The sequence below is a fragment of the Symphalangus syndactylus genome, chromosome 13 (assembly GCF_028878055.3).
Source record: "Symphalangus syndactylus isolate Jambi chromosome 13, NHGRI_mSymSyn1-v2.1_pri, whole genome shotgun sequence".
Taxonomy (NCBI): domain Eukaryota; kingdom Metazoa; phylum Chordata; class Mammalia; order Primates; family Hylobatidae; genus Symphalangus; species Symphalangus syndactylus.
In genome coordinates, this window is record NC_072435.2 from 78,812,612 (window position 1) to 78,831,411 (window position 18,800).

An 18,800-nucleotide genomic window follows, 5' to 3' on the forward strand; every position below is an offset into this window, starting at 1 on the left:
GGGGGAAAACAACTCTACTTGAAGGACTTGCAGTGTACAAAGAAATGCCAGGTACAGACTTTTCTGGATTTGTATGCAAGATGGCCTCAGCCATCTCTGAGGGATTCATTACAATTGGATATGGAATAAACTAGAGAGGACTGAGAGCCCTACTTTGGCATATGGAGGGAACAAACAATGAACAGAGCTTATTACTCCTAATCCTGATATTAAAATTTGGGCTTGTGTGGCTAGGAATATCAGCTACTTAGGCAATTGGCACATAGTTGGTCATTATGCACTTATAAAAAAAGAAGAAGAATCTTTCCAATTAAATTTTGAAAAAGAGTTATCCTAGAGATAAAAGTTAGGTGAATTGAATAGATTATAAAACCGAGAAAGTCTGAGAATACAGACCTAGGGTTGGTAAGTATAGAAACACAACACAACTTTATATTCATGTAATTGAGATGCACAGAAACATTCTTCTCAGTAATAATGAACGGTGGAAAATTTTGCTTGTTTCATTGATTTGAAGGCAAGGGTCCTTCACCTTCACTACACCAGCTAATATAGAAACACATAATATAGCCATAGAGTAATTATTTTAAGTACAGCCAGTGCTTCTACATAACAGCCTCTAGAGAGAAACTGTAAAAGTAGATTACTTCTAAAAGCACCCTTCTAAATGTAAACCTTGCTAAAAAGAAATGTGTATCAGTAGTGAAAGATAACAATGGTTTTCTTATGCTTTAGTTTTCCTTTTACTGTTGAGCTATCCCTTTCGGTTACCTATACCACATATGTATTCACGTATGCAGTTATGTGCTGGTGCTTTACAGATACATACACCAATATGATCCAGAATGCTAAAATAATTAGTCGCATTATTATTAACCAAATTAGCCCCCAAACATATTGTTTTGAAAATAATATTGGACCGGGCTATTTACCAGAATTCTTTCAAAGTGAATATTGATTGTGACCATTTACATTTTGCATAATAGCCACAAATTATGAGTGATGGTTATGATGTCCAGATAAACTGTTGCCACTTCAAAGATATTTTGTGTTTTTATCTCAGAACAATTTTCTTAGGGAAAAATTATAAATTCTACTTGAAGGCAAAAATAGAGACTCAGGAAAATTAAGTAACTTGTCTACACTTACATAGTGATGTAGCAAGCATTTATACCTGTATTTAAATTTTGTATATAGGTAATTAGTTTTACATTTTTATTGCTAACCGTTAATGTAAATAAATCCAGATATGTCTTTTATAATTACATTGTCCTGATTGCCAATACCTTCCCCTCTTTTGAGCAAAATAACTTCATCTTGACTTGTGGTCCAAATGACAACTGACAGATTTACTATGGAATTTGCTTTCCAGCCACAGCAATGGATTGAAGTGTCCACCAACCCAAGTACAGCCAGTCATATTCCTTCCCTGAGAAAATTAGAACTACTGGTAAAGGAAGAACATCTTCAGCTCTGTCACTAATGTGTGCAAATTTAAGCTCAGTAGTTGGTTGTCATCCCCTCTGACTGGCAAGAGATATTTTTTAGCAGCAAGAGAAAATTAAGCCAACGTGCAAAGAAATGCAAAGATGAGAATGAAACAGACATTCATTGGATGGTTCTAGAGCCTGAAGTCTGCAAAATTGCCCTGGGCCCTGCCTTTCCAAGAATCCAATTTTGCAAATACGATAACCAAATCATTACATACTAGATACAATTTTATTTTGATCTTTGATATTATATAAAGATTTTAATTATTTGTTTCAATTTGTCTGTTTTTCTAGCGTGTTTGAAGAATTGGTCTTCTTTTTATGAATAATGATTTGTAATGTTTCCTTTTTCGTGTATGAAGTTCATGTATATACTCTATTCATATGCCAAAGTGGATAATTATTCTTAACTTTTAGTTTAAGTTCAGGGGTACAAGCACATGTTTGTTACATAGGTAAACTTGTGTCATGGGGGATTCTAGTACAGTTGATTTCATCACCCAGGTATGAAATCTAGTTCCCATTAGTTGTTTTTCCTGATCATCTCCCTCCTCCCACCCTCCACCCTCCAAAAGGCCCAGGAGTGTTGTTCCCCTCTATGTGTTCAGGTATTCTCATTTAGCTCCCACTTATAAGTAAGAACATGTGGCATTTGGTTTTCTGTTCCTGCATTATTTGGCTAAGGGCAATGACCTCCGACTCCATCCATGTCCCTGCAAAGGGCATGATGTCATTCTTTTTTATGGCCGCATAGTATTCCATGGTGTATATGTACCATCTTTTCTTTATCCAGTGTATCACTGATGGACATTTAGGTTGATTCCATGCCTTTGCTATTATGAATAGTGCTGCAATGAACATACATGTGCATGTGTCTTCATAATAGAATGATTTATATTCCTTTGGGTATATACCCAGAAAGGGATTGCTGAGTTGAATGGTATTTCTGTCTTTAGGTCTTTGAGGAATCACCACACTGTCTTTCACAATGGCTGAACTAATTTACACTCCTAGTAATAGTATATAAGCATTCCTTTCTCTCCACAACCTCACCAGCATCTATTATTTTTTCTTTTGGTTTTTTTAAATGGTAGCTATTCTGACTGGTGTGAGATGGTATCATTGTGGTTTTGATTTGCATTTTTGTAATCAGTGATGTTGAGCTTTTTTTCATATGCTTCTTGGCCACATATATGTCTTCTTTTGAAAAGTGACTGTTCATATTATTTGCCCACAAAGCAGATAACTTTAAATCTACTTTATACCAAAAGGGAAGACAATGATGAAGGATCATCTCAAGGTACAGAATGAATCACATCATTGCCCTCCACTAGAGAATGATGATGGTGATGTTTACAAGGTTTATAAGGACACTGAAAGACTAATTTTGAAAGACAATTTTAGAATTGGGTGTTGGACAATTCAGCAGGTCAAGGAATGGAAATTAATAGAAGCTGAAATATTTTGTGTAGATCTTAGACTTTGAAATTTATAATGAAACTCATCTCATTTTCTGTTTTTAGGTCTTGGGTTTACTGTGTTTTTAGAGACAGTCCATGGACATTTTGTTTTATTTGTTTGATGGAAGAACTTCTGAATTGCTTAAGAATGATGGTTGATGTACTTGCCTCTCTCTTTAGGATTTTTCCATATAGTTAAAATGTAATCTGTTATTTCATTCTAGAACTAGTGGTGATAAGAGATAACACTTGTGCAAAAAATTGCAGAGTATATTTATGACATGATTTCCTACTTCATTTAAACCTTCGTATGAATCATATAATTTCCTCATCTCCATTTTTCCTATTTTAAAAAGTGATTACGGTCATTACCTAAGACCATTAGTGGGATGCAGAAAAACACATTTAAAAGAAATTGATAATTAAGACATATTCTTACATGCACTACAAACTAATGCTTTTAGTACTATGACTAGAGGTTGATAAATAGGAAAATACGTTTAGAAATAACCAGTAATACAGTACAATCTTAAATTAAGAACTGACAGATAAATCATACATCACAAAAATTTACTAAATAACATGTTCTGCTATCTAATATCCTTAATGTGTTTTTACCTATATATAAAGGGCATGAAGCTGCTATGTGTAGGTGCCTCTCCTTTTTCTCCTGATAAATTTTATAGTTTCAGAGTTGTCAGGACTTATTCCTCTAAAAATCTGTTATTAATGAATATATTCCTTCATTTATTCCTTAATACTTTCCTTTATTCCTTTATTCAAGACAATTAATTTTTTATGCATCAATTACTATTTTAAGCTCTGAATCAATGTGTGTTAGATTTTACATCTGAATAAAGGGTTTTAAAATACATTTACTCTGAAATTTAATTATCCTAAACTTTTTTGTATTTGAATAAAAAAAGACTCCTCTAAAATTTATTTTCATTGTTCTTTAGGATAGCAGGAAATATTTTTCTTTCCTTAAAAATATTAAAATTTCAGATTGATAAAACATGCTAACATTTTTGTGAAACATATAGTTGAGGTAAAAAAAAATCCTGTAGGAAGATACAGCTTTAGTCAATATAAAATTGAATCTATAACTTTCTTTGTCAATAAATGTTCTAAATGTCTTTAGCAAGATAATATTTTGTGGCTCATATCAGAATAGGTAGAAAAGTGCACTTAACAGTATTCCAATCCACGGGGTTACTTGTGTCAGCACAATGCAAGTGGAAGTTGATCAGCAATTTTGAAGATTGATATAGAACTATGATCACATAGACTTGGTTGTTACCAGATGTCTAGGTACTCGAAGCCTTCTAATTTATAAAAAAGACATGATTTTTAGCACATGTACATCAGAGACCACTCTAAGTTAATGTTTATAAAGCTAATCCTATTTAAGTGACCAAAAGCTGTAGGAAATCATGTTAGGAGAAAATGAGGCAATTTTATCTAGATGATGGTAAATCAACATTTTAACAATTGTTCTTGATTCTTATGGTAAACTATAATAATAGTTTCTAAATGGAGTCATTTACTTGTCTAAGTAGCAAAGTCCTTCAAACCAGCATAGAAGGATCATAGCTTCCTGAATTATTTAGTTTTCAGAATTCAACTTTTATATCAATACAACAAATTGAACTGAATCTGTTGACAAGTTAAGGAGAATGACAGTTTTGGAGAATGTCAGATTTGTTTTGTAGCAGGAATACCACTGTAGATTTTCTCTGCCTTAGAGGGCTTTAGTGAAGCAGAGTAAAACCCATAAGACCTGAAATAGACAGTCAAATTCACTATAATAAAAACACAATAAATACTTTGACATATGTTGAGATGCAAAAAGCTACTGATATGTTTTCATATTAAGATGATAATGAAAACTAACAACAGTATGTTTTTGTTAAAAATACTTAACAGGCAAAATGTGAATTTAGCTATGCATATCATTTATGATTCCTTTCATAAAAAACACCTTAGAGAACCTTTTGCCTTGCTGATATGGTTTGGCTGTATCCCCACCCAAATCTCATCTTGAATTGTAACTCCCACAATTCCCACTTGTTGTGAGAGGAACCTGTGGGAGGTGATTGAATTATGGGGGCAGGTCTTTCCTGCACTGTTCTCCTGATAGTGAATGAGTCTCATGAGATCTGATGGTTTTAAAACTGGAGTTTCCCTGCACAAACTCTTTGCCTGCCGTCATCCACATAAGACATGACTTGCTCCTCCTTGCCTTTCACCTTCTGCCATGATTGTGAGGCCTCCATAGCCACATGGAAGTGTAAGCCTGATAAACCTCTTTCTTTTGTAAATTGCCCAGTCTAGGGTATGTCTTTATCAGCAGTGTGAAAATGGACTAATACACTTGCTTACAATATAATTCAACAAAAAGTTTAAATGGTTAAAGAATTCTCTCAGTAAATATTCCCCGAAAGCTTATTATGTATGGGACACAGTGTTACATTCTGTGGACTATATATAGTCTGTTGAGCCTGGACCTTGCCTTAAGGAGAGCTTTATTTCTTTAGTGAATTAACCAACCTCACCTCGGTTCTCTGAAAATATGCTGATTTATGTCTGGTAGGCACTAATTGCTCATGGTGACTCTTGAATATTCATGTACTTTGCTGTCAGTAATTGAGTTGTATGCTTACTAAAAATCGGTTAAGAAAGTTCCAAAATCAGCTGTATTTTCTTTAGTAATAAGGTAATTTAATTACACTGTGTTTTGGGTCCCCAGGATTGCTTCCTAGTCCAATGATTTGCTAGAAGGCTCAGTATAAATAGTTGTAATCACAACTAAGATTTATTATAGAAAAAGGATACAAAGCAAAGTCAGCAAAGGAAGAAGCTGCCAAGTGCAAAGTTGGGAGAAAATCAAGCACAAGCTTCCAAGAGTTCTCTCCCAGTGGTGTCACACAGGGAGGATGCACTTAACTTCTCTGGCAACTAGTTGTGACAACCCGCATAAAATGTTGTCTTCCAGGGAAGCTCATATGAGCCTAGGAATCCAAGGTTTTTATGGAGGGTCAGTCATATTGGTACCCTGTCTAGTTTGTACCAAAACTCCTGACTGCAAGAGGACAGCAGGTGTCCATCATAAATGGCATTGTTAGTACAATTTAGGCACAGCAAGCCACTTTTATAATTTAGGGACAACTTTATACCAGTTTAGAGACCTGTTTGCCAGTCAAGTTCCCTAATATCAACAAGGGCCAACTTTGCAAGCCAACCTTTCTCAGGCCTGCTATGTCAAGTGTTTTCTGCACATACCTAAACCAGTAAAATATGAATCCATAAGAGAGAGCAAGCAAGGAAGTTATTTTTATGAAAACCAACTTTAATATTGTGAAGAGATTTGGTTAAGGCAACTTGTTTTAAAAATTGTAATTGAATTAGACATGTGCTAGACAATTACTTATTCAACTTTCAGGTTTACAAGAATCACTTGGATGTTGTTAAAGTGTGGATTCACAGTGAATTAATTCTGGTATAGGGCTTTAGACTGTATTTCTCTTTTGTAAATTAAAAAAAATTAATTGATATATATTTGTACATATTTATGAGGTACATGTGAGATTTTGATACATGTATAGAATTTCTCAAAAGATGATATACAAATAGCCAATAAGTATATTTAAAAATGCTCAACATCACTAATTATCAAGGAAATGCAAATCAAAACCACAATGAGATATCATCTTACCCCAATTAAAACAGCTATTATTAAAAAGATTTAAAAAATAACAGATGCTAGTGAGAATGCAGAGAAAGGGAACTCTAATACATGCATAGAATGTATCAAAATATCACATGTACCTTATAAATATTATAATGGGTATGCAGGATATCCATTACTAGAACATTTTTCTTTCTGTTGGTAACATTCCCAATGTTCTCTTGTAGCTATTTGAAAATATCCATTATATTGTTAATTATACACATATTGTCACTCTACTGTGCTATTGAACACTAGAACTTATTCCTTCTATCTAAATGTATGTTTTTATCCACTAACCAACCCTTCTTCATCTCCCTAACCCCACAGATATCCCTTCCAGCCACTGAAAACTATTGTTCTACTCTCTACCTCCGTGAGATCAACTTCGTATAGCTCTCACACATATGAGTGAGGACATCTGACATTTGTCTTTCTGCGTCTGGCTTATTTCACTTAACATGATGATCTCCAGTTCCATTCATGTTGCTGTGAAGGACCGGATATTCTTTTTCCTGACTAAATAGTATTCTATTCTATATATGTGCATATTTTCTTTATCCATTCACCCATTGATGGACACAGGTTGATTCCATATCTTAGCTATTGTGAATAATGCTGCAATAAACATGGGGGTGCAGGTATCTTTTTAAAATAGTGATTTCCTGTCTTTTAAATAAATACTCAGTAGTGGGATTTCTGAATCTTATGGTAGTTCTACTTTTACTTTTTTTGAGAAACCTACATACTGTTTTCCATAATGGCTGTACTAATTTACATTCCCACCAGCAGTGCATAAGTGTTCCCTTTCTCTGCATTCTCACTAGTATCTGCTATTTTTAAAAATCTTTTAAAATAATAGCCATTTTAATCAGAGTAAGATGATATCTCATGTGGTTTTGATTTGCATTTCCCTGATAATTAGTGATGTTGAGCATATTTTTATAAACCTGTTGGCCATTTGTATGTCATCTTTTGAGAAATTCGGGGCATTCTCCCACTTTTTAATGGGATTATTTGCTTGTTTTGCTGTTGAATTGTTTGAGTTCCTTGTATATTCTGGATATTTATTAATCGCTAGTTGGATGAATAGTTTGTAGATAATTTTTCCCATTGAACAGGTTGTCTCTTCACTCTGTTGATTGTTTCCTTTGCGGTGCAGAATATTTTTAGTTTAATATAGTCCCACTTGCCTATATATATTTTTATTGCCTGCACTTTTGAGGTCCTAGCCATAAAATTTTTGCCTAGACTGATGACCTGGAGCATTTTCTATATGTTTTCTTTGTAGTATTTTTAGTCTTGGGTCTTATGTATAAAGTTTTAATCCATTTTGAGTTGATCTTTGTACACAGTGAGAGACATAGGTCTAATTTCATTCTTCTGCATATAGATATCCAGTTGAGACTATTTCTGATAAGTTACAAGGTATCATAATGAGGAAGCTGGTCCACAGATTATGCTTTGAGTAGCAACGTTCTAGGGGACACTAAAAGGCAGAAAAATAAACAAATTCAAGGATTTTACCCTCAGATTTATATAGAGATACCTTTAAATTGCTATTCAATATTAAATAACTAAAATTGATATTAATGTGCAAAATGAGTGTTTGGGGGGACCATTTTACAGAACTCTAATCAATATATCCTCAGAGAAAAGGTCTCAATCCTACATTAAAATATTCATGTATAAAAATACAATTACATATTTTAATTTAAATGTTTATTATGTAAAAATCTCTTTGTTAACGATTCCCCATTTTATAGACCAGTTTGCTTGTTCGTTTACTGGACAATTTTGTTGAATAGCAAGACTTCAAGAGAATGACATAGAAATGACTTCTTATGGAGAGAACAAAAGGATATAGGGATTTGATAGATGAATTATTTTAATCAGAAATGCCCCTTTTGTGAAAGAGATGACATATGAATCTCGGTGGCCTTGAAAGATCAGTAAATTTTGATATGCAGTGACAGATGTAATTGGAAATTATGATGGGATTTTTTCCCTAGAGAATTAGGATTTATGAAAGAATGTAGTTGTGGTAAGTCTGGGAAGGTAAGATTGGTTGGTTGTGGATTGTAGAGCTTTGGCAAACATAGTAAAAGCATGCATTAATGACGAAAATAATGGATTCGCTATTTCTACACCTTCCTATTCAAAACCATCCAATGGCTTTTCATGACACTTAGAATACAGTCTCCAATCTTGACAAGGCCTCTAATAATTTCCCTATCTGATCTTGGTGCAGGTTACCTCATTGATGGCCATACTGATCTTTCTATTCCTGAATGTTTCAAACATATTACCAATTCCAGGCTTTTGTATCTGCTGAAAACTCTGCCTGCTGGAGTCCTTTCTCTGATACCCCTTGGCGTTGTCTCTCCTTGTTTAAACAATTTTGTTTTTGTTCAGATGCTGCCCACCCATAGAAGTCTTCCAGAATAGCCATATTTAAAATAGTAACTATCTATCGCAGTCTATCCTTTTATTCTGCTTTTATTTTCTTATATAACACCTATTATAACCTGGCATTAGTTTTTATATTCGTGTGCTTGTTTTTGCCTGTAAAAAACACTTGCATGTAAGTTGAGTTCACTCAGGTATCCCCAGAGTGTAGAATAGTGAATAAGACATAATAGGAATTTAATAAATATTAGATGAATAAACAAGTATCTCTATTATGCATTGAAACCTGTCCTATGTCAGAGCTGATTGAATATATTTAATATGATAAGATCTACAAAATGAGTAGTGTTTGCGATGTAAGGTTTCTCCCCAGAGCTAGAACGATTCTTGATGTACAATAGGTGTTCAATAAATATTAGATGAATGAAATGTCCTAATATTTTATGCATTGAATTTTTTATTTCTATGTCATAGCTAATTGTAATAAAGTGAAAATACTATATTTATGAACTGACTAGTATTGACAATATAGACTTGTATCTTATTAAATGGCATTTGGTTTAGGAAACAAGCTGTAAAGCCACCCCTCTTCCTTAAAGAATTACATGACACAGTAACATCTTTTTTTTTTTATAGTTATTTTTTATTTTTATTTTTTTAATCTTTTTATTATTATACTTTAGGTTTTAGGGTACATGTGCACAATGTGCAGGTTTGTTACATATGTATCCATGTGCCACGTTGGTGTGCTGCACCCATTAACTCGTCATTTAGCATTAGGTATATCTCCTAATGCTGTCCCTCCCCCAACCCCACAACAGTCCCCAGAGTGTGATGTTCCCCTTCCTGTGTCCATGAGTTCTCATTGTTCAATTCCCACCTGTGAGTGAGAACATGCAGTGTTTGGTTTTTTGTCCTTGCGATAGTTTACTGAGAATGATGTTTTCCAGTTTCATCCATGTCCCTACAAAGGGCACGAACTCATCATTTTTTATGGCTGCATAGTATTCCATGGTATATATGTGCCACATTTTCTTAATCCAGTCTATCGTTGTTGGACATTTGGGTTGGTTCCAACTCTTTGCTATTGTGAATAGTGCCGCAATAAACATACGTGTGCTTATATATAGTTTATATATATAAACTATATATAGTCTATATATAAACTATATATAGACTATATATAAACTATATATAGTGAAATAATTATTTCTGTTATATAAGAAAATAAAAGCAGAATAAAAGGATAGACTGTGATAGATAGTTACTATTTTAAATATGGCTATTCTGGAAGACTTCTATGGGTGGGCAGCATCTGAACAAAAACATCTTTATAGCAGCATGATTTATAGTCCTTTGGATATATACCCAGTAATGGGATGGCTGGGTCAAATGGTATTTCTAGTTCTAGATCCCTGAGGAATTGCCACACTGACTTCCACAATGGTTGAAGTAGCTTACAGTCCCACCAACAGTGTAAAAGTGTTCCTATTTCTCCACATCCTCTCCAGCACCTGTTGTTTCCTGACTTTTTAATGATGGCCATTCTAATTGGTGTGAGATGGTATCTCACTGTGGTTTTGATTTGCATTTCTCTGATGGCCAGTGATGATGAGCATTTTTTTTCATGTGTTTTTTGGCTGCATAAATGTCTTCTTTTGAGAAGTGTCTGTTCATGTCCTCTGTCCACTTTTTGATGGGGTTGTTTGTTTTTTTCTTGTAAATTTGTTTGAGTTCATTGTAGATTCTGGATATTAGCCCTTTGTCAGATGAGTAGGTTGCAAAAATTTTCTCTCATTCTGTAGGTTGCCTGTTCACTCTGATGGTAGTTTCTTTTGCTGTGCAGAAGCTCTTTAGTTTAATTAGATCCCATTTGTCAATTTTGGCTTTTGTTGCCATTGCTTTTGGTGTTTTAGACATGAAGTCCTTGCCCACGCCTATGTCCTGAATGGTATTGCCTAGGTTTTCTTGTAGGATTTTAACGGTTTTAGGTCTAACATTTAAGTCTTTAATCCATCTTGAATTAATTTTTGTATAAGGTGTAAGGAAGGGATCCAGTTTCAGCTTTCTACATATGGCTAGCCAGTTTTCCCAGCACCATTTATTAAATAGGGAATCCTTTCCCCATTTCTTGTTTTTGTCAGGTTTGTCAAAGATCAGATAGTTGTAGATATGCGGCATCATTTCTGAGGGCTCTGTTCTGTTCCATTGATCTATGTCTCTGTTTTTGTACCAGTACCATGCTGTTTTGGTTACTGTAGCCTTGTAGTATAGTTTGAAGTCAGGTAGCCTGATGCCTCCAGCTTTGTTCTTTTGGCTTAGGATTGACTTGGCAATGTGAGCTCTTTTTTGGTTCCATATGAACTTTAAAGTAGTTTTTTCCAATTCTGTGAAGAAAGTCATTGGTAGCTTGATGGGGATGGCACTGAATCTATAAATTACCTTGGGCAATATGGCCATTTTCACGATATTGATTCTTCCAACCCATGACCATGGGCTGTTCTTCCATTTACTTGTATCCTCTTTTATTTCATTGAGCAGTGGTTTGTAGTTCTCCTTGAAGAGGTCCTTCATATCCCTTGTAAGTTGGATTCCTAGGTATTTTATTCTCTTTGAAGCAATTGTGAATGGGAGTTCACTCATGATTTGGCTCTCTGTTTTTCTGTGATTGGTGTACAAGAATGCTTGTGATTTTTGTACATTGATTTTGTATCCTGAGACTTTGCTGAAGTTGCTAATCAGCTTAAGGAGATTTTGGGCTGAGACGATGGGGTTTTCTAGATATACAATCATGTCATCTGCAAACAGGGACAATTTGACTTCCTCTTTTCCTAATTGAATACCCTTTATTTCCTTCTCCTGCCTGATTGCCCTGGCCACAACTTCCAGCACTATGTTGAATAGGAGTGGTGAGAGAGGGCATCCCTGTCTTGTGCCAGTTTTCAAAGGGAATTAACATCTTAATCTGGGATGCTATAACAAAGTTTCATAGACTGGGTGGCTTATAAACAATAGAAACTTATTTCTCTCAGTTTTAGAGGCTGGACGTCTGATATCAGGGTGCCAGCATAGTCAGGTTCTGGTGAGGGCCTTCTTTCTGATTGCAGATGACTGACTTTTCATCGTATCCTCACATGGAGGAAAGAATGGAGAGAGCTCTCTGAGGATCTCTTTCATAAGGGCACTAATCCCATTCATGAGGATTCCATTCTTGTAACCTAATCACCTCTCAAAGGCCCCACGCCCAGTACTGTCACTGGAAGGTTAGAATTTCAATGTAAGAATTTTGGAGAGATACAGACAGACATTCGGTTCACTGCAAACAGTAAGATTATATTTGACATAATGACACATAAAACAGGTACAGCAAATGTGGGCTCATGATGTAAATAAAGCCTCTCATTTTCCCTAAGCAAAAATAATATATGCCACCAGTCAGGGCTGGCTTCATGGGTTTATGATCTGAGAAATCACACAGAATCCCATGTTCAGAAGGGCCACAACTTGGTTTAATACTTGGTTGTTACCTTCTTAAATTCTTAATAATTTTTTCTTTGAACTTATGTTTTACAAATGAAAATTGCTGGGATAATGGAGCATGTAATGTGAACAGAAGTGAAATGCACAATATTGCCACTGTCCCACCACTGTTCCTTGTCACCCCATTATCATATAGCATTTGCAATACTTCATGAGCACAGAGTTTTGGTGAACTCACAATGTGTGGGAGTTCTGCAAGGCTTAGAGTGAATACAAGATAAATGTGTTATATCTGTGACCGAATAAGCAGGGCATGACAACCTTGAGAGGCCACACTTTGTAGAACAGTGGCTTCAAATGCATACAGGAGGCAATGGCATTATAAGATACATGAACTGTCAAGAAATCCTACCACATTCTTTTATATTTGTGTTACTTCCCTGTATTAGCCAAGCACTTACAGTCAAAATAATGACATGGAAAGAAAGGGAAGGGAAAGATGGGGCAACCTATACTATTTCTTTTTTTTTTTTTTTTTTTTTTTTTGAGACGGAGTCTTGCTCTGTCGCCCAGGCTGGAGTGCAGTGGCGCGATCTCGGCTCACTGCAAGCTCCGCCTCCCGAGTTCACGGCATTCTCCTGCCTCAGCCTCTCCGAGTAGCTGGGACTACAGGCGCCCGCCACCACGCCCGGCTAATTTTTTGTATTTTTAGTAGAGACGGGGTTTCACCATGGTCTCAATCTCCTGACCTCATGATCCGCCCGCCTCGGCCTCCCAAAGTGCTGGGATTACAAGCGTGAGCCACCGCGCCCAGCTATTTCTTTACTCATAGTGAGATAAAGGTAGGGTGTGAGGGTATAATGTGTACATATCAACATATAAAATAAGAACAGTTGAGTTAGTTTTGTGTAGTCTTTCCATATGTGTGACATAAGAATTGTATAAGTTTAATGGTTCTACATACAAGTTAAATGTTCTTAGTTATATTTTAAGTTCTTATTGCATAATATAGACAGCAGAAATTATGCTAGTAATTAAAATTTTAATTTTTCTTAGAATGACATTGTATAACAAGTAGAAAACATCATGGCAAGTCAATAGGTGGAGAAAGAATGGAAAAAAAACCTTTGTATTTTAGTATTATTGATGCTTTTCCCGCCTGCCCTACATTTTAAATTTGCAGTAGACCCTCCAAATTATGTAGTCAACCCTTGAGCCAGTTTACAAATGGAGAAGGTTGCGCATGTCTAAGCCTATGTGAAAGATGAACAATGATAAATAGTATGCCCGGGTAACACTAGCCGTAGCATGGGCAAACCCTGTTTACTTATATATTTGGACACAGGAAGGTAGGCTGCACAACATATATTGATGTATTCATAACACTTTAAAATAAGTGCCCTAAATGTTTCTACTTGAGAGACAGAGAATCTATGGGATAAAATATTAATTTTATTCTGTTCTGTAATCAATTCTCCCTCTTCCTACTTTGGGAATACTAAAGTGAGGGATTATTTGCGATTTTGTTGTAATCTGTAGAAATTTTATAACCAATAACTAACATTATTGAAAATCTAACCTTTTATAAAAAATGAGTGCTATTAACAGTAAAATCTAATATAGAGGAGAGAGACAATGATGTGAGTAGGTAGATTATTCAAAAGAGCAGATGATCTTCTTTATTTCATTACTTTTCAGTGTGACTATTGTTTTCTCTCAGTGTTCCCAGGTAAGGATATTTATAAAAGATTGCAGTTCTATTCAAAGCCTTCTTATAACAACTAATCATACAAAAATTTCCCAGAGTTTATTCAATTATGTCTTCCTTCAGTCATCACATCTCCATTGTTTGGTATTTAAGGTAATCATGATTTATTTGTTTTGACACCTCTTTATTCAGTTAGATGAAAATAAATGCTTTAGAACCTGGACCAACCTTTAAATCCTATCAATTAAGGAAAGAACAGAGAGCATTACCATTTCTAATACATTTTGAGACAGGAATAAAATATGCATTTTTTTTTCAGATTTAATGGTTCCTTGAGGCAGTTATCTATTTTTTCCATCAAAATAAGGTAATTATTAGTGGAGAGAATTATTTGCATGTAAGTTTCCCTTTCAAATTTGCCTTGCTTTATCTTACATCAGGTTGGTTCTCAGTACTTGTGTACCTATGAAATCTTCAAACACTCTATTATTTCAATGCACTACTTGTTCCTGGTGGTGACTACCCAAAAGCTTTGGCTCATAGGTCCCCTACGGAAGAGTGCCTCTGTAGTTGTGGATTCCTTTTTATAATGATGTCAATGTATTTCTCTTTTCATTAAAACACACTTTTGTTTGTAGATACATGTAATGTCAATACTTTGCTTTCTCTGAAGATCATGAGTTTCACTACCTAGTTTTCTTAGTTAATGAACTAGGTCTTAACTTTTGTAAGATGCAGAGTCTACAAAGTCTTTGAAAAGCAAGATGGCCAATTTTTCTTGCCATTTGTTTCCTAAAATATATAAGAAGTAAAGCCCCCATATTTTGTTTATAAAACGCTGCTTGTAATTTACTTATATTTATTATAAAGATAGTTTACAAAAATAATTTGTCCTCCCTCAGATAAAAATGTGAGCTTTTGGCAGGGACAGGTAAAACAGTGTGAGCAGAAATTATGTCTTGTTTATTTTGCATTCTCAGTACTTAGCATGTTATTTTATGTAACAGGCACTTAATGAATGTTTGTTGAATAAATGAAATGATAAAATTGTAACCTAGATTTCCCCCAAGGGGATCACATTCGGAGTCATAGCTCAAAGTCCCTGGCTTGCTGTATTTACTTGCATACTGCAGGAATTCCAGCTTACTATTTTGGTCTGTGGATACATACAGTGGTGATTTACATGGCCTTATACACCGTGTTGCTGTTGCCCTCTCTATAAAACTATTTGAGATAAAAGCCATGCACTATTGGGATGCATGGATACCATTCACGATACAGTCTTCTTGCTTAGAGTATGGACTTCCCAAAGCTGAAAAGCCTTGAGCTGTGAAAACAATATGAGGTTCTCTTTAGTCATGATTGTTCATAGGCTATGTTTTTCAGGTACAAATGGGGACCATGTTTTCTGTCCAAATCTATGATAGACATTGTCACAATTACTTCATTTATTTAGTTAATAAATAGATGTTAAATATGTTCTATATGCCCACTACTGTTCAAGTTCCTGGAGATCAAACAATGAAGAAGATAGTAAAGGTAAAAAAAACAAAACAAAACAAAAAAAAACAAGATAGCAAAATTCCCTACTAAAATGACATCTGCATTTATGTGAGAGGTGAAATAATAAATACTTGACATAATTTTTGATAGTGATATAACACAGCCTGGCTCCCATATCTGAAAGCCTTATTTTTTTTTTCAATCTGAGTCAGAAGTTTCTTTCATATTTTATGATTTCTGAAAGCAAGATTTCTGAATCAATTGATACATAAATTTAACGTAGTACATCCCATCCTTTTGTGTTGTTTTCTGTGAAAACTTGTTAGTGGCATATGTGGTGAAGAATGGTTTTTTGGTTTGATGAAAATAATACTACAGTACCTCGAGAAAACACCACTTTTAAGTTCTGCGTACAATTTCTCATGGAATATTGAAAAACAGTTCATTGAATTGAGCTGAGAAGAGATAGTACACTATTCACCAACTGTCTTTCTACTAAAGTCCTATATTCAAACATTCTCTATATAGATCATATCCCACCCCTTTTAATTAGCTCATGCTATCTATGCATGATAGGTCTGTATGATCGCCTTGCTAGTTATACTCAGATGTGCCTCAGGCTTAACCACAGTCTCTGTCTAGGCTCAAATTGTACTATTTTATAGTTGGTAATTATCATATCCATTGTAACTATTTTATAGTTGGTAATTATCATATCCATTGTAACTATTTTATAGTTGGTAATTATCATATCCATTGTAACTATTTTATAGTTCGTAATTATCATATCCATTGTAACTATTTTATAGTTTGTAATTATCATATCTATTGTATCTTTTTTCAGTATGATAACTGAAAGCTCAGAGGTTAAGTGTAAGATGTTCAAAATCTGCTCCTGTTCAGAATTGTAGCATATGTATTCTCAATTTAGAATCCATTTATCTTTCCATAAGACTATGCTACCGCTTACTTTAAATACTTTAAAAATTCTTTTACTTTGCCTCCAGATTCTTTTACTTTGCCTCCAGATTCTCCATTATTCTTTTTAAATAACAAATGTGAAGTCCTCAAAATAAAATATCCAAGACCTTAAAAGAAGCTTTGAAAGATATTATTGAGTGCCTCCTCTGTGGTGGGTCTACAGGATATCGTAAGGTGTATAAGAAGCCATCTAAGACCTGGTAATCAGTCTTGTGAACAATTGAGTACCAGGGCATTGTAAATTACAATCTCCTGTAAACACTGCTTGCTCAAGAATATATTAGGGTTATACAAATAATTTCTGTTCGATAATTGCTTAAAATGTTAGTCAATCATTTGTTATTCCTAGATAGGGTCTTGCTAAATACAATGGACAGTAAAAATTCTGAGTAATCTATCAGTGTAGTTTTCATGTTTGATTTAAAAAGTCATTAAAATGCACTTGAGAGGACTTTATCCCATTCTTTCTCTAGAGTTCAGCTTCAGCCAAGCAGTGGTAAAGCTAATAACATTCTCCCTTTATGGAAAAGCTGAGAATCATTTTATTTTCTGTCTCCTAATAAGTTCCTTACATTAAGGTATCAACGGGGAATGATGGTGAAAAATTTTGCTCAGGTAAAAAATAATTTCCTTTTCTTAGACTGCTATGAAAAAAATGTGGGAAAGACTTTGGATTTTGTTTTAGTTTAAAGTTAGTGAATATGAATAACACTATGTTGTTATAAAAGGTAGAAGGATGAATTATACAGGTTTACCTGGGAGATACTGCAGATATGCTTTCAGATTACTGCAGTAAAGCAAGTATCACAATAAAGCAAGTCACAAAATTTTACTTTCCTAGCACATGTCAAAGTTATGTTTATACTATACTGTAGTCTATTAAGTGTGCAATAGCATTATGTTTAAAAAGTATATATCTTAATTTAAAAATAATTTATTGCTAAAAATGCTAACAATCATCTAAGCCTTCAGCAATTCATTATCTTTTTGCTCGTGCAGGGTCTTGCCACAATGTTGACGGCTGCTGACTGATCAGGGTGGTGGTGGTTGAAGGTTGGGGTGGCTGTGGCAATTTCTTAAAATAAGACAACAGTGACGTTTGCCACAATCATTGACTCTTCCTTTGATGAAAGATTTCGCTATAGCGTGTGATACTATTTGATATCATTTTATCCACAGTAAAACTTCTTTCAAATTTAGAGTCAATCCTCTCAAACCCTGCCACTGCTTTATTGACTAACTTTAATGTTCTAAATCTTTTGTTGTCATTTCAACAATGTTCGTAAGCATCTTCACTAGGAGTAGATTCTATCTCAAGAAACCACTTTCTTTGCTCCCCATAAGAAGTAACTGCTCAGACTTTCAAGTTTTATCATGAGTTTGTAGCAGCTCAGTCACATCTTTAGGCTCCACTTCTTATTCTAGTTATTTTGCTCTTTCCATCACTTCTGTAATTATTTTTTCTACCGGAGTCTTTAACCCTTCAAAGCCATCCATAAGGGCTGAAATCAACCTCTTCCAAGCTCCTGTTAATGTTGATATTTTGACCTCATTTCATGAATCACAAATGGTTTTAGTGGCATCTACAATAATGAATCATTTTCAGATGTTTTTCAATTTGCTTTGCTAAGGTTCATCACAAGAATCCCCATCTATGGCAGCAATAGCCTTATAAATGTCAGCCTGTCCTTTGAAGCTTTGAAGGCAGGCATTGACTTCTGTCTAGCTGTGAAAGTCCTAGGTGGATTCATCTTCCATGAGAACATTGAAAATCTGTCGTTTAGTGTAGCCACCTTCACAATTGTCTCAGCTAGGCCTTCTGGATACCTTGCTGAGGCATCCACATTAGCAGTTGCTGCTTTACCTTATACTTTTATGTTATGGAGATAGCTTCATACCTTAAATCTCATGAACCAACCTCTGCCAGCTTCAAACTTTTCTTTGGCAGCTTCCTCACCTCTCTTAGGCTTCAGAGAATTGGAAAGAGTTTGGACGTTCCTCTAGATTAGGCTTTGGCTAAAAGGAATGTTGTGGCTGTTTTG